The sequence below is a fragment of the Corvus kubaryi genome, unplaced genomic scaffold (assembly GCF_017639235.1).
Source record: "Corvus kubaryi isolate FWS band 111438036 unplaced genomic scaffold, C.kubaryi_AGA036_p1.0 37384, whole genome shotgun sequence".
NCBI classification, from domain to species: domain Eukaryota; kingdom Metazoa; phylum Chordata; class Aves; order Passeriformes; family Corvidae; genus Corvus; species Corvus kubaryi.
Window position 1 is genome coordinate 4511190 of NW_024581126.1, and position 12809 is coordinate 4523998.

General features: G+C 39.9%; 1 protein-coding gene across 3 annotated transcripts in view; it reads left to right on the forward strand.

Annotated features, from left to right (window-relative positions):
* LGR4 (leucine rich repeat containing G protein-coupled receptor 4) overlaps positions 1 to 12809 on the forward strand; it is a 75333-nt gene that overhangs the window by 15403 nt on the left and 47121 nt on the right. The window contains exon 1 of one of the 3 annotated variants that reach the window (XM_042035675.1): positions 6626 to 6701. The exons of the other annotated variants lie outside the window; for them this stretch is intronic. The gene's annotated coding sequence lies outside the window, so the exon portion shown is untranslated. Of the gene's footprint in view, positions 1 to 6625; positions 6702 to 12809 lie in introns of those variants that run through there. 3 annotated transcript variants of the gene reach the window in all.

A 12809-nucleotide genomic window follows, 5' to 3' on the forward strand; every position in this document is an offset into this window, starting at 1 on the left:
AAAATAAATCACTGCATCTGCTTTACACTTTTCAGATTTGGTAGTGAATATAAGATACATTGTTATTTATTGTGGAATCTGATACTGTAATTGTAGAGCATGATTTCATTTATTGTATTAAAAATGGTTTGCCAGTTTCAATAGAAACCTTTACACCCTGTTAACTTTCAGGGTATTAATTTTTTTTTTTTTAATGTTATCTTCATAATTTTGCTGGTGGTAAATTGGAAAAATGAGTGTGTTAATGGAAGTAAATTATTAAATTGGTAATGAGGAAACAGGGTGTCAATAGCTTAAAGGAGCTATTAGGAGCAGGTTTCAAGCAAGTTCTACCGGCCTTGGTTTACTGATCCAGTAAAATTCATAGTCTTTCAAGGTAGAAGGAACCAGACTTCTTCCAAACAAGCAAGAACAAGACAAACCAGATCATTTTTTAATGGAGCTTGGGAAGGATACGTTTTATCCACGTTGTATCCATTATAGTTGTCATAATGTGAATTTACATTGGTCAGTGGCCTTTAGGTAAGAGCCAGTGTATTTCCTTGCCGATAGAATAGCTATGATGATGTAAAAATATGCCTGTGTTTGTCATGTAGAGATAACCAAGTAGACCAGTGTTCATAAGCCAATTTTTTTTCTTGGAGTTCATCTGTAAAATGCATGTTGCTGAGAAGATGCATGTACTATATCTGTCTATAAGCAAGCTAGAAATATAGGCAGATCACTTGATTGCCTTCTGTGGGTCGCTTGCTTTTTGATCACACATGAGTTAGATGTGTTTGTATAAAAATTGATTCTATGTACAAGATTAAGCTTGACAATCCTTAATCTCTGTTGCAGAGTGCGGACCAACAGTTATGTGATATGTCTTTGTTTTTCATGTGAATACTTGAAATGTTCTGTTTGCATTAAGTAAGCTGGTTTTTTCTTGACAGTTTAGTGATTAAAAACTGCTCGATTTTAAATAGGTGTATTTAAATACTAAGAACAAAGTTAAACTGAAGAGATAACTTAATCTTTTCAAGAAAATCATTGGTATTAAGTACTTTTTTTACCTCTTTTTTTATAATTGCAAGTGATGGCTATCAGTTCTTTTTTTGTAGAGGGTTTCTGTGAAACATTTCATATGCTTGTATACATTTTCCTTAAAAATTAGAAAATATGCTAAGTTTTTATTGGGTTATATTGTTGGGTCAGCAATAGTAAGTATTACTAATTTTATTCATGTTAGGGCAAAATCCAGAAGTCCAGAGCTGTCCTACTAAATTTGGTTAGCACAGGTACCCAGTTTGAGATGCAATTCCTAACCAACAGTGATTTGTGAGTGCCTCTGATGTCTGAATAGTTTTGGGGGGGTTGTTTGGTTTCATTTTTTTTCACAGAATTGTTAGGGTTGGAGGGACCTCTGGATATCATCCAGTCTAACCCCCCTGCCAAAGCAGGATCACCTGGAGCAGGTGATACAGGAATGTGTCCAGGTGGGGTTTGAATGCCTCCAGAGGGAGACTCCATTACTTCCTGAGCAGCCTGTTCCTGTGCTCTGCCATCCTCAATGTAAAAAAGTACATGTTGCTCAATGGGACTTTGTGTGTTTTAGTTCATCGCCGTATTTGCTTGGTTTGGTTGGGTGTTTTTGTCTGGGCGTTTGTTTGTTTGAGAGTTTTTGTTGGGGTTTTGTTGTTGATGTTGTTTGGGGGGGGTTTTTTGTTTGTTTTTTGACAACAGCAGTTTAGACACTGAGCCATGCAATTAGTGAGAGGCAAAGCCTCACCCTCGTGTGGGCCTTGGCTTGGACAGGATGGGCTGAGTCTTGTTTTGCTTTTTTATATTATATTACAATGGCATATTCTCATGTTATATTGCAGTTTTATCAGATATTTTAGCAGTATTTTTATCAGCTTGATACAAATTTGGATTGTAGCTGATACATTGGATGCACTTAGGATGAGCTTTCATGCTTGATTTTAGAATGTAAATTACTTTTCTTGCTCTTTGCTGCTAGAGAAGAGTTCCTCCTGAACTGCTGTGGTAAATAATCAGAGAAATTGTCAATAATGTAACACAACTTGAGTGAAAATTCTTCCTTTATCAATGTCGCACTCTGTTAAGGTCAATGATACGAGACATTCTGATAAAGGCTTGTGAGTAGGCTTTCTGAAAATATGTGGAGTTAGGCCTTCAAACCAAGTCTTGCAGTGGTTTTTTCCTCCTTATTTTTTTGTATAGTTACATCACATTTTCTTGTAGGAGGAGGAAACAGGAACACCATGTAGGACAGGTGGTCATCATGTGTTGTCATGGCCTTAATTCAGTGGTCTAAGGTACGACTAGAAAGAGATTTTGGTGTATAATGCCTAAGTAGGCCATCTGATCTTTGAAAAGCAAAATCACTGACTACCATTAAATTACCATTCTTGGCAGGGAAGTTGCTTCTTTGATTATGTGAACAGAATTACAAGCAGCTGACTCTTTGGTGTATTTAAAAAAAATTATAAAAAGGGCTACGTTGATTTGTACCCAGTTGCGTTTTCATAAAATCGTAGAATGCTTTAGGTTAGAAAGGACTAAATATCACCTAGTTCCAACCCCCCTGCCATGGGCAGGGTCACCTTCCACTCAGACTCCCATCCAACCTGGCCTTGAACAAGGGATGTTCCAGGGATGGGGCAACCACAACTTCTCTGGTCAACTTGTTCCAGTGTGTCACCACTCTTACAGTAATGAATGTCTTCCTAATATCTAACGTAAGCCTACTGTCTTTCAGTTTGATGCCATTCCGTGTTGTTCTGTCACTACATGCTCTTGTAAATAGTCTTTCTCCATTTCTTTTTTAGCTACTGGGAGGCTGCAATTAGGTCACCCCAAAGCCTTCTCTTTTCCCAGCTGAACAATCCCAGGTTTTGCCTAGACGCACAGTTTTCTTTATAGCATGTGGTGCTTTTAAACAGTGCCTGCTGGATACATAGGTGGTGTAGAGAGGATTTTAAACTGTGACTTTTTGCATTTGCTCAGATTGGTGTTTGTAATAAAAATGTTTTGGTCTGTTCTTCAAAATGTTCTGGGGGTTTCTGTCAATTGCAAAAAGGCTATTCCAGTTTTCTTTCAGGGGAGAAAGAGTTTTAGAGATTACCAGAGCCTCAGCCTGTGATTCTTTGATGTGAAAACTATCCTCTGGTAATGACTTTGGTAGTTTTTGGCTGGACTGGCTGGGCCAATCTCCCGTGGGGAAGCTGCTTGCATTCACAGGACAATGGCATTTACAAGATAATGGAGTGTCGAGGGTTTGGTTCTGTAACTGGGCAGAAACACCAATATAGTGTAGTGGTTTGGTCCAAAATAATCATTACTGTTTATCCTCTGTGAGATAAGAATTAGGAGAAACGCAAAGCAGGCAACAAACTTGAAAGAATATAAAGAAGTTTATTAACAGACCTAAAAGAAGGAAAAAAAAAATTATACCATACCTTCAGAACTCTCCTCCTCCCCCCCACCTTCCTCCCTTCTCCCACTGATAATGTAAAAAGACAACCCTTAAGATGTTCAGTCTGTTTACCACTTCCATAATAACCTTGTTCAGTCCATTTAAAAGAGAAGTCTCTTCTTGCTCGTGCTGTGAAAACACTATCACAATGAGACAGCCGCCCACTTCCAAATATTGTTCAGTCCATTTAGGAAGAGGAGTCTCTCTGCCTGCGTGTGAGTCCCTTCCCCCGACTTGCAGCTTTTCCCACAACTGCTTTCAAGGGTCCACTCTTGAAGTTTTTTGGGGTACAATTTTAAGGTTGAGCCGTTCAGAAACAAGAACAGAGGCCCTTCTCCTTCCCTAGGAGCAAAGGGTCTTCCTCTGGGAGCAAAGGGTCTTCCTCATCTTCATCGTTAGGACTATCTCTGGGAGCATCTCTAGGAACTGAGGTTTTCTCCTTTCCCATTTGGAGCAAAAGTCCTCATCTGGTTCATCTCTCCCTGTCCAAACTTCTCATGAAATTACAGCTGCGTCAGCATCTGCCTATCTCAGCGCAGGTGCTTTTGCTTACGAGCTGAACACTCCATCCCCCATATCTTCATGAAATTACAACGGGATACTCTGATATATCATAGCTTCACAACAGAATTTCAGCTTTAAGCATCTCCTCTTTCTCTTCTGTCAGGTTTTCAGCTCTTCACAGCTCTAAAAGGGTTAATCTCACCTAGGCCTTGCAGCTGGAATGTGGCTTATCGAAGTTGGTCACCTGACCTCTGCCGGACAGAGGTGCTGCTTTTGCTGAAATCTTGGCTGCAGTGGAGGGGGGTAGGGGGCTTCCAAGCCGCTCTGGCTGCCCACAGTCCTGCTGGGGAGGAGGTCATCCTGGAGCCGTGGCCCGGCCCGGCCTGGCCCGAGCAGCCCGCACAGGGCCCGCAGCCACCTGTCCCAGCACCAGAAACGAGAGAGAGAGAGCTGTGGGGGGTTTGTCTATTCTTAAGTGTGTATCACAGAGGCGATCACAATTTTAAGTGGCTTAAAGAATTGTCCATATTCAAACTGGCCAGCTGATAGGTTCTATCAGGTCATAGAAGAAGCTGTAAGCACCCCTTAGTAAGGACATCCCTTCCAGGACTATGCTTGCTAACCTATGACATGGAGTAAGGCAGCAGCACCCTGGAGGGCTTGGACCACTGTTGAGCAGGTGATGGCTTTGTTAAGTGGTGGTTGTACCTGGTACTCCCTACCTACCCCCAAGCCCTTCACCATGTGCATTGGATGCCACCCAAAAAACACTGACCACATTAGTCTGCTGCTTTGGCTGGTTTGGAGTGTGAAGGGATTAGATGACTAGGTTTCCTCCAATCAGCCTGCATTTATGAGGATGGTATTTCAATGGTGTTTTCTTAAAACTGTTTTGTTTCCCGGTTGTGGCTCAAGTATTACAAATTTCCGTAGCGTTTCTGTCAAACAGAATCTGCCTACACTGCCGAAAAGCTGATGTAATCCTCAAATGTCCTGTTTAATACACACACATCAGTATTACATCAGTTTGGTCCCAAATAGTGGAGTACAGATTACCTTCATTATATTAAATGCAAGTAGGTATCTAATTGTATGAGAGGCCACTTACATAGCAGGGTTTATACTTAGCCTTCACCAGCTCTATTTTCAGACAATGCTGATGCATCATGTGCAGCCTCAGTGTTACTCGGTCCTTTCTCTGCTGTCTGCTTCAGGGCGACCAGGGATGTTTGATCAACATGCGTTGTTCCACTTGCTTTCATTTTGGGGGCTGCTGTCTTGTGATAGATTTGAGTGAACTGTTGCAGATAGGCTAGTTTTATGACTGCCTGTATTTAGCGAGGGATGTACAGCAAAGAGTGAGCATAGTAAGCTTGAACTTCTTATTAATGATGATAATATTTAAAAGCTAAAATGTAACAGTATTTCAGTTGTGAATACGTGGAAATTGTGTGTACTGCTTAATGTGTTTCAGAATTCCCTGTTACTTTTCTTCTTTAAATACAAGAAAACAGGCGTGTAATGCCTCATTGAAAGAAGCCTGTAGGGGTGCTTTGTGAGGGCTTAATTAAGGGCTTTGAAAGACTAAACAAAAGGAAAAAGAAAATGCTACAGGGTTATTGTTATTCCAGCCCACTGGCTCAGAGAGCTGACCATCCATTGGTGCCTTCTATCCTTTTGGGAGCTGAATGACACTTTTGTTCATGGTTAACAGAGGTGAAAGAAGCCAATTATTGGCTGTCTTTTCCACAGGGCAGCTGCAGATGGATTTCAGTGCAGGCAAATATGGACTCTTCTACCACAAGGATGGTTGTGATGACAGTTATTTTTGTGTAATTGTATGAAAGAAAACAGATCTTTTTTTTCCCTTCCAGTGACTTGTGTAGATGTTTATTGAAAACTGCTGTGAATGTGCTGTCAGGGAATGGGAATGTGTGAGGGATTGGATTCCCCATGCTAACTGTACTCAGCTTTTTCTGTGAGAGTGTGAATGAGTGAGGGTTTTTTGATTTATTTTTCTCCTCTTTCTTTTTTACCTTGAAATTGCAGTTGATTTTAACTGTAGAGTTTTTCTAATTGGTGTGCAGTGTTCATTTAACTCTTATGGCTTGCTAGCTCAGACTGTGCTGGCTCCTTTGTAATGATAGAGGGACAACCTCTGCAGATTAGTGGGAAGCCCTACAACAGCAAAACACATCAGCATGCCGTTAAGGACCTCAGAAAGTGTCTCTGTGCCTGAAACTTGTCACCCCTTCTCCCACATCTCTATTGCTTGGTCCAGTACAGTATAAAAATCTTTTCCCCAAACTCTTCCTTTCATAATTCAAAATGTATTCTATTCCCTGCAAATTTTCTTTGTTTCAGTAGTTGTAGTTTAAATGTGTAAAGAGACTCAGCTGACTAAGAACCAGGTTCATGGGCTACTGGGATCCTGGAGAAGTCTCTTCCAGTTAGGGGCCATTTTTGAGCAAGGACCAATGTCTCAGTCAGAGTTGATCCATCTTTGTTACACTAGAAGATTTCTTGTCATGTTAGCTGCTCATGAAGCCTGTGAGTGGTTGAGGTGGGCTGCTTGTGGTAGCCTCTTTGCATAGTTCGCTATAATAGTATTTCCTCATCTAACGTGGCTTTCTGCTGCAGGTGAGAGGAGAGTCTGTCTTTTGTCCTCAGACCTTTTGAAGTGGAAGTGCTGAGTACCTTCCTCCTTCATCTATTGGTGAATGAAGTTTCTATGCTTTCATTTGGTTTCTCTTCATCCAGACTGATTATTTTCCTTCATAGTTTTTTTTTTTGTTGTTGTTGGTTTTGTTTTTGTGGAATGGCCTATTACCTGCAGACGGGACTGTTCCTGCCAGATTCTACTGTATTGCTAAACCATATTGCTTGGAGTTAGTTGTGGCCCCCATGAGCTTAGCATGGTGCAGGCAGCATTGTCTGAGGCTCTTGAATCCTTAGAGGATGTGACTTTGAGGCACTTGTCATCTGTGGGGCAGTGTCAGTTGTAGGGCTGTGCCTCTGCCAAATTCCTGAGAACAAGAGATGCGGGCATGTGTGGGGCTGTGCAGTTGCCTGCACAATGCCAGCAGCAATTGGTAGTGATGAGGGTGACTCTCCTGGGCCTGAAGCTGGGCTCGCCTGTTGGAGGGAATGGGCAAGCAGCTTGGCTCTCAGGGAAGTAAGCAAGAAGAGTTGTGTGTTTTTTCACAAGGCAAAAAGCATACATGAATTTGGCTTCTTGAAATGAAATGATTAGCTCTGTGATAAGTCAGATTATAAGATAATTCCTGGCACTCTATATGAGAAGAAATAAAATTGACTTTGAATAGTTCCTTGATATCCCTTGTTCAGTCCTGTACTATTGAAATAGAAGCTGAACCTGTAGCTCTTCTCTAAAGTGTCCTGGCAGATGTTTTGGGCAGCTTTCATTTTAATTCATGTCTAAGGTTCACTGGAAGCTAAGGTAGATGCTTAACCCATGTCTTCATTTCTATCTATGAGGGATTTGGACATTGATTTCAAATCAAAAAAAGGGAGACGTAGCTGAAACCCTCATAACTCTACAGATCAGGAAGGCTGATGAGGCTGTTTGGATTCTTGTATTCAGCCACACTCCTTGTCAATAGGCAGCAGATTTGCCAGTTGTTGAAGGTACAGTTTCCTGAGAGAAATACAAGGGTTGTGTGTTAGCACACATGAACTCTGCCACATGGGAAACTTCAGGCAAACTTTAATCCTTTAAGTGTCATAAAGTAGGAATTACTCTTATGTTAAAATGCTATGCAATAATTGATGACCAAAAGTTTTCAAAACTGAAGTTTTACATCTTATCAAAAGTGGTTGTTCTTCGTCAGCTTATTTAAGATACCTTGAAAATTGCTCCATAAAAGCGTTTGGTTCTAAAAAGGTCCTTCCAGGTGCTGCCATGACGTCTGTTTTGGCACTAGAAAGCTGTACTATGTGCTTTTAGTTTTCCCACAATATAGGTATTTTGAGTGCTTTTTGCCAAAAATAGTTTCTAGTTACATCCAAGTTACATGTTATATGTAATTGAAAAAAATTCTTAAATGCTAAAGCTGTTGTATATAGGTTTGGACTAATTGCAACATTTAGATTTTGTCATATGGCTTCATTGTATCAGTGACTGTATTCATATACCAATTTTGTTTTGCTATTTTTTGTTTTTGGTCTTCTAAAAATGTAGATCTTGCCCAGACTTTTGAGGCTCTGGTTGCTTTCTAAACATTGGGTGGGGCAGACTAGAAGACCAAAATAAACCAGAAAAAAATGAATAAAATTCATTTAGAGTTACTAAAGCTGGTGTTTTTATGAAATTGGATTTCTAGCTGTTAATGTTCTCTTTTTGCAGCAGAGCAAAAACACACAGTGAAATTGCAACAGAAGATTTTTATATTAATATGTGTGTGCAATGATATCACTGCTTTTTTAACAGTAAACAGATTTAAGGCTCTGTCTGGACAGCTCAGAAACATGGGTAGCTTTAGCCTCCTCTTTCCTCACAGAGATGCAGAAATATTATTCTCCTTTGAACCCGAGACTTGGAAACAAAAGCAACCTGTCCAAACCCACAAAATATGTCTCTGCTGGAGCAAGGCAAGGCACTGAATCTCACTTCGGCTGCATCCGGAGTTGTAACTGGGAGCTTATGGTGTGAAACATTTGTTGTTTTAAATAGTGTTGCTAGGTGGAGAGGGATGTAATGTCCTTGAAGTCCAAAGGGTGAGTGTGACTCCCGACACTCCTATTAAGGCGGTTTAAGTTTTATGGAATTGCCCTTGAAGCTGTTAAGTGGAATGAAACGTGCCTTGTAGGTGTTGGTGGTTATGCAGCAGAAACCCGAGACTGGAGTGGCGGGGATGGGGGGGAAGCAAGACGAGGGTGGGACGGACAGGACCCAGATCTCATTAAACTGGTTAGATTACATACTTAAGTAATGTTCCTAGTGTTACAGCGATGGTTGTTCATGGAGGTTTTCGATAAGGGGAAAGTGCTTGAGAACTTCCTCTGTAGTAATGAACAAAACTGTGGCTTGGCCATACGTGAAGTGTTGGTGTCAGGTTTTTACTTAAAGCACAACTATGTATTATACCTGTGCTTTAAGTAAATTATACCTGTTTTAACTTAAAGCACAGGTATGTATTATACCTGGGACTGACAACTCAATAAAGAAAAATCAGTCAGAGTTGTTTAAAAAATGACATAGTTAACCTCAGTGACTGATGGTTCAATATGACTCCATGATGGTAAGGACAATTGATACAACTGGCAATGCTACCCTTTTTTAACTTAGTTGCAGGTATAGTGTTAAACTTTATTTACTCAAAACATAACAAATACCCTTCCATAAAACTCCTTTAGGTTTTCTGTTGATGTTATTACAGGCATGAGCTACATGTGGTATTTTTTCTTAGTGTGAAGTTCCCACTGTCTTCTTCAGTACTTGTCTTTCCTACTACCATAGGAGTCTGCTGCTCCATAGTTGTGCTGATATGGCTCTTTCTGAGGCCATACTACATAAAATACAGCTACCACCACCTGATTACAATAAAAAAAAAAAAAAAAAAGAGCCCAAAGCACAGAAATACACCTCCAGGGTATAGTTGGTTGAATTCTTTAAGTGTGTAACCTGTTGCTGCATTCCCCTTTTCCCTACATGTGAACTATGGGTTAAAAGAAATAGAAATATTTCTGCTTTCCTTTACTGGCTTTTTCAAATAATCTCAAGTCTTGCCAAAAGTGATGGTTGTAATGCATGGTTTTAGATGCATATGTTTTGAGCTAAGATGATCTTACTTTGTATAAATTATTTTAAAAACATCTTAAGTCAGAGGGTAGCTGTGATGTAACCATGCTGAAAGCTTTCCTTCCAGGAGTTTGGGTGGTAGCAAGACATGCCAATTGGTTACAGATCAGGGATGTGGATGATCTGACTTCCCACTTGGTTTTGTCCGTAGACCTCTTCGTGGTCTTATTGGTTATTCACATTTTGTGATGAATACTCACAGTTACAGGAGGAGTATCTTGGTACAGACAGCTTGATCGGCATGCCTGTCACATGGTTTGATTTTTTTGTACTCAATTCCCTGGCATTACTGTATTCCATAGAGCTAATAATTATGAAACTGTGAATAATACATAATTTTACTCTCTGCTATAAATAACTCTAACTGTAAATCTCTGTGTAAAAGAAATACTCCTGCACTGAAAGATATTTTGTTTCCTCCTCCAGTTTACAATAAGCCCTTCCTTTAGACTGTAATCTGCACTCAAAATTTGGCTCCTAAAAATTAACTGAAGAGCATGTTAATTTGCTCTATATTCCAGTTCCGGGATAGGATCGCTTTCACAATAATGCAGTGGCATTTTTTTCTAGGTTAATTCCCTACCATGTGTCAACATAAGCCATTAACCGTATGTGTGATTGCTTAATGGCTGGCCTGCAGTGGCTCAAATACCAGTTCAAAATAGGGCTTTGCATGCAAGTATTGTTCTCTCTAAAATCTTGATGATGGCTTGATTGGCACATGAATAGGGTACATTAGAGCTAGTTACAGTGTCTGAAAGAAAGCTAAAACACCATGTTGGAAGAAAAAAAACCCCAACAACATATTGATGTGACACGGGAAGGAGAAGGCAGGAGAAATAACTTAGAGATATGGTGGGAGAAAGAGGGAGATGTTACTTCTCTTGCAGGAACAGACCTGCCTGAAGTTTTGCAGGTTTTCTGTTGCTGCCAGTGAAAATGTTGTAGGTACAGCTTCAGCAAAATGCTAAAAGCTTACTGAAATCTACAGGATCTATATGCTGGTTTTTTTTTTTTTTTTTAATTATTTGTACTGAAAAAGGGCTCTGTGTGCCACTATTTTTAAAACTTCTTATAATCAAAATCCTCTTTAATAGCCAGCATTGGTGGGTAATCTGAAGTTTGATTGTTCCCATGAAAAATCAGGTTAAGTGCTTCATCCCCAAGTGAGCTGTCACACAGTTTCCAGTTAGAGCCGCAGAAAAGTGAATGAAAACATTGCATGTAAGTTAGAGCCTAATTTCTTACTGCTGCCACGAAATGGACAGAAGCTACATATCTAGCAAACAAGAAATTGTCAGAACAATCTCCTGTCCTGTTTTCCTGCTAAACAAACAAAAGAGGCAGGGAAAGAAAGTTAATTAATTTGTTTTGTAAAGGACATGGTAGGTAGTAGCTGGACATAGAACATGGGAGCAGCATTGGTCAACTGGAGGGGCTTCAGGTTCTGTTGATGATTTTGCACAGCTTGCTTCACCTATATCTGCATACCTGTTTTCCTTGCCATGCTGTTTGTTTCGTGCATTTAGGCAGCAAACTCTTCCAGGTGAGGAGTGTCTCCAGCTATGTATTTGTACAGCATCAGTCCATTGACGTGTTGAACAGGGCCCTTAGCTTCTCTTGCAATACAAACAACAGATGATAAGACCTTGTGCTCATTAGTGAGATAGCATGGGTACTTAGGAAATGGCAAGTGTATTTGCTGGGTGGGAATGCAATCTGTGTCTTACTTAGCCAGTCACAGCAGATATTGACTAAGGCTTTAAATATTTGGATATTTCCTTTCTTGTAAGAGTGTTTTCCTGGAAGAATTGGAAAATGAAGCATGCTAGTAAATGAAAAAATGTCATATCTCATAGGCTTTCTGTTACTGCAGAATGGTGTGTGAGTACAGAACAGATTTCTGTGCTTTTGAGTTTTGGAGGTCTCTGTGATCATGTCAGAGGCAGTAGAGCATGCTTAAGGTTGCTGGGGAGAGATGGAATAACAAGAAGAAAAATCTATATTAATGCAAAAATTGGTTTAAAATCTTCCCTTTTGTTATTAGCAGCTTTGCCCATGTTAAAAGGAACAGTAGATAAGTATCAGGAGGAAAAAAAATGTGTTGGGACATGGCAATAAGGATTGGAGATAAGGGATAGTTAATACTGCAGAGTTCTGGCTGTTGTCATTCCCAGTGGACCCTTCCTACTGGAAGATGGGCACTGGTAGTTGTGACTTCGTCAGAAATTGAGAGAATGTAAATTTTAAATACAATGCCAGTCTGACATTGAGGTCCTATTACCATAGAAATGTTAGCTAATAGTATAGGTATTATGCTACTACCTTGCAGTAATAGATATAGATAATATATAAAAGGTAAGAAATTAATTTCTCAGTGTGTTATTTAAACTTTATTTTGAACTCAAACATCATCGCAAGCTTGAACACTTTCCAGGTGTAGGTTCCTCTGTAAACATCATCTTTGCCTGGTATTTTCTTCCTGTTCATGATTTCTCGCTGTTGGGGTTGGCATGTCTGCATGTAATGCATGTCATTGGATTTTAGCTGCACTCACTGGATTCATAGTGCATACATTCAAATCAGTAGTTGTGAGGTGGTGCTTCTGGAAGAGAATCGTTTGCTTCTTGTCATCAGGAAGATACAATAAAACAAAACTCTACTACCAAATTTGTTTCTTTCTAATTTAATTGAAATTTTCTTGCCGATCCTCTAGGCTTTCCATACTGAATTGTATTTCCATAATGAATATATTACATATTGAATACAATTAAGATATGAGACAGTATTAATGCAGACTCATTTATTCTGTCCCTTCAGTGGTTTTATCACCATCCTGGAGGAACTGGCTAAATGGGAAAGAAGATTTAAACCAGGGATGTAATTCAGTTCCTGCTCTCCCCTGAGACTGGCTGCTGAGGGGTGTGATTTGGATTACACTGGTTTTCATCATGTGAACATGTTCCTACAAGGAGTTGGGCACTGAATGTATTTCTTCAAGAA